This window comes from Chaetura pelagica, unplaced genomic scaffold, assembly GCF_000747805.2.
Source record: "Chaetura pelagica isolate M959 unplaced genomic scaffold, ChaPel_1.0 scaffold364, whole genome shotgun sequence".
Classification (NCBI taxonomy): Eukaryota; Metazoa; Chordata; class Aves; order Apodiformes; family Apodidae; genus Chaetura; species Chaetura pelagica.
In genome coordinates, this window is record NW_009953089.1 from 2549771 (window position 1) to 2554094 (window position 4324).

General features: G+C 50.3%; 1 protein-coding gene across 1 annotated transcript in view; it reads right to left on the reverse strand.

Annotated features, from left to right (window-relative positions):
* PRICKLE2 (prickle homolog 2 (Drosophila)) overlaps window positions 1-4324 on the reverse strand; it is a 33094-nt gene that overhangs the window by 20781 nt on the left and 7989 nt on the right. The window lies entirely within an intron of this gene.

Below are 4324 nucleotides of genomic sequence, written 5' to 3' on the forward strand. Positions count from 1 at the left end.
GTAGGGGAAAGCTTGGCTGGGGTTGGGAGACTCAGCAGCTCTGGATGCTCAGGCAGGAGCAGAGGGCTGGGTGGGTTCCTTAAATCTGCGCTTGGCTAGAGATGCAAACTGTTCTCCTGATGCATGGAACCTTCTGTCTTTGCTGTGGTGGGACTAACCCCCCGAGATGCTCCCTCAGCTCTCAGACACTGCAGCCGTTCCTTTCAGAGCAGCTGCATTGACAGCAGCTTTTGCAGGGCTTTTCCTGAACAACACTTGCTTTGCAGTGGCTTCTGATCAGCTTTTTCCCCCTCCCCTTGCTGTACGTTTTGGGCTTTAGCAGGGAGAGCACCACCCAGGCTGCCTTTCCCCAGAGAAGCCCTCTCTGCCAGCACAACCCTGCAGCATCTGCAGGATGACAAGCTACCGCAGGTCACCGGGAGGGACGGGGACACGGAGGCAGGTCACACAGGGCTGGCTGGCAGGGGAGCTGCTTGCAGGCTGCTGGGGAGGCTCATTCAGGGGGCTACCTTCAACGGAACAAAATCAGTTACTATTCCAGAGTAAACATCCAAAGCCAGCATTATCCAGGAAGAATTACATTCAGCTCACTCCTGGTCTCATGCAGAGCTAACTATGAGCAGAGTTGCTCCTGTGCTCGCAATTGCTTTTCCTCTCATTTTATGGTTCCTCTCCAAATCGACCCTGACATCCACCTTTCCCATCATCAGGTTTTGTGGAAAGGGAGGTTTTTAGCAGATTTCCATTCCTAACTCCGCAGTGCTGATGACAAGGAAACTGCTCAGGTCATGAAGCTGAGGAACAAGCTGAACATACGCCGCTGTGAAACCCTAGATTTGTTTTACTAAGGCATGGCAGAAACAGACCCACCAGCTATGGAAACTGTCACAGAAAGAAAGGCTGCTAAGTATTTTGTTATGTTAAAAAGAAAGCAAACGATGTACATTAGAATACTTACTTTGCATTTATAGAGCATCCTTCACCCAGAGACTTCAAAGAACATTAAAAACACTTAAATTCTTATGACATGCTACCTGAGGTAGCAAATCCACGTGCTGGAAAGGACTATTTGCAGCCTAACGATGTTAAATGAGCTCCTGAGTTCATCCAGCTAGTCCACAGCAGAGCTTGCAGCTGAAAATCTCCTGGTGATGCCCTGGCTGCCATTTAGCCTGTACTGGGCTGCCAGGCACCTTTCTGGCCGGTTCACATCCCTGCTGACTGCTCCTCTCAGCCAAATTCCCCACGTGCAGACAGGCTACTCATTTTCCCCTGCGCTCAGGTTGGTTAGTTTGTGTTTGTTTCTTGTAGTGAAGTTTTTTTGCCCACTCAGACCTTGAAGTTGGTAGAGACCAGAAATTACTTCTTTTTTTTTTGTTTTGCTTTGTTTTTTGAAGAGCTGCCAAATTCCATCCCGTCCCTAAAGCAATGAGCTGTTAAGACGCTCACCCTAGGCAGAAAGCAGGGATGTGAGTTTTCTCTTTGGCAGCCTGGGCACTGCCTTCCTGGAGCCCGACGTGGTGGGATGTACATGCCCAGCTCTGCTCCTGCTTCCGCTGGGAAGTTTTCCATTTAGTCTCAGCAGGTCCGCGGGAACTGGCTCCCATTGCACCAGCAACATAGCTCAGCAGGGATGGGCAGTTTGGTTTGAAAAGCAAAACAAAACAAATATAACAGGCTCCAACTTGTGTTCTGTTGCCTGAAATAACCCAAAAGGATTTGCTTTGGATCCACAGCAGCCAAGGGGACCTTCTCCAGGGGTGCTCAGGGAGGGGATGAGTGGAGGCAGCCACCAGTCCTTGCCTAGCATTCACAGAACATCCTGTGGGATTAGAACTCTTTCCTTACATCTCCTGATGGCTTCCTCCACTGTTGCCTTCACACCCACCATCCCTCCTTGGGGACAAACCTGAACCAGGGGGATGCACAGATCCTTTCACCTGGAGCACCACTCCTATCCCAAGAGATCCATCCAGAAAGCAGGTGAAGGGCAGAAGGCTGTCCCTTGCCTGGGCTGACGTTAATCCAGGCTTGTGCAAATCTACCGTCTCATCCATCACAGATTCCCTGTGGGATGCGTCCGGCTTCCCGGACAGGCTGCCAGCATTCCCTGACTCTGTGCTCAGCTGGCTGCCAACAGCCTTTCCCACCCCTGGAGTGAGCAGCCGGTGGTTGGGCTCAGTAAGGAAAAATAAAAGAAGGGGAATTTTCTGATAAATTTGCCTTTTCAGGGAAAAAAGCCTGCAGAAAATGTTAACTTGCTGGAAAAATAAAAACTGCTCGGTCTGCACTTTGCTTTTGTACAAAAGGTCACTGTTTTCCGTGAAAATAACTCCTCCTCCATCCAGCTCTGGTTCAGAGCAAGCACAAGCCTTTGTAGCTAATGAACCTTGTAGGGCCACTGTGGCCAAAGGGGCTGATCCAGACCCCCCAGGCACCGGTGGATGGCTCCTCACTGACCTCACAGGCTCTGCAACATGAGCTGCATCCAGATAAGGAACACAGCATGGGGCACCGACCCACAACAGATAACAGATATCCCTTTTAAATCGTGTGCTATCTTTAGCTGTTTCATTATTAAATACTTCTGCTGTATCACAGAGCAGCTCCACATCCTATTTCCCCTCACAACAGATCTGCTAGGGCCATGATTATCCCAACAAGCATTATTAACACACCTGAGTGCGGCTGGGCCAGGTTTTGTTCTCAGTTTCCTCACCTGCCCTTCTTTGCTCTGACCTCTGCTCACATCTTGGTAGGAGATGACCTACAGACCCCAGAGGAACCCCAGAGGAACATGGAAAACATCAGGCTGAGTTAAAATAACTCTTCAGACAATGTCAGGGTCTCTGATGCCATGGGGATGGGCTGGCCAGTGTGCTGGAAGCCAGGCTGGCCACGGGTGCTGGGTGCCATGGCTGGGCAAGCCCTGTCCTGCCCCAGGAAGGTCTCCCAGGCGCCTGGACAGGCTCTGTGCTGCAAGACCTGGTGCAGCAGATACTCATCTTCCCAGGGTGTTAGTCTCACCTTCTAAAGGAAAACGTCCGAACACCAAGTTTTGCTAACAAAAACTGATACACATTTTGGAAATGATCAGCTACTTGGAGCTAAAAGAGAGGAAACAGAAAGAAAGAAACCAAGAGAAAGGAAAGAACATAATGTAAAACAAGGGTAGGAAAAAGCCTTTAAAGTGGAGCCAACTTTATTCAAAGGCATTGAGGAAAGTAATTATATTAGTTTACAAATGCCTTTGTGTTCTGCAGTCTTCCTAGGTTTGGGGTGTGTTTCCAGTTTAACTTTGACAGTTTATAAACCTACCCAGTCTCTGCTAAATAAGGGCAGGACTGGCAGCTTCTCCTGGCAGTCCCAGGGGTGACCAAAGACAAAACCCATGCCAGCTTCTTTGTGGGCAAAGTCTTAACACCTTCTCCTAGAAGGAGAGGTTTGCAAACGACCTGTGAATTTCAGCTGTTGATGAAGGATCTCTTTGATCAATGAATTAAAGGAGGCGGAGGGGAAAGATCATGTTTCTTACGCCATGAATTGCTGTTGGGAAACAACACTCGGTTGTACTCACCCCAGGTACAACACTCCTACTGAAAGCACCCACCAAACCGGGCTGTTTGGGATGACTGTACCTCTGGGATGGACTACAAAGGAGCATGCAGTGTCCTGGTGTGGCTCAGCTGATGGGTGCTGACTTGCTCAGCCATAACAGCTCCAGCACATCCAGCCGGGGAATCCTGCCTGGCTTTCACAAAACAAAACAAACTGCAAAACTGGCTGCAAGGAGCTCTGTGAGGACAGTATGTGCTGGCCTGTGTGTGGCCTCAACATGGATGCCCCCAAAAAGGGGACTTTGAGATCAGCCATTGCTCAGGTACAGCACAGTACATCATCACATGCAACTGATTCTGTTCAAATCCAGGCATGCTGACATTCTCTGATGTCTCCCTGTGCCCAGGGGAGCATCATTCCCCTGGGACCATCCCACAGCCCACCCCATGCCACCTGGGGATGTACCACACCAACATGGGGACCTGCCCACACAACGATGTGCAGAGCATTGGCTGCTGGTGCATGTCTGGGTGCACTCACCCATGGCCCTGTCCTCTGGTTTGCTGTGCCTGAGCTCCCATGAGCTTTGGCTCCAATGGGAGGAAGGCAGCCAGCACTTCCAACAAGCCTGTGCTGGCCTGGGCAAGCAGGGCTGCTCCTGTGGCTTGCCTGCTCCTCCCCAGCACTGGCTTTTAACTGCACGTCAGGCAGCATTAAATGATCTTTTACACCAAGCCCTTAAAAATCGACAGAGAAACGAATCTGG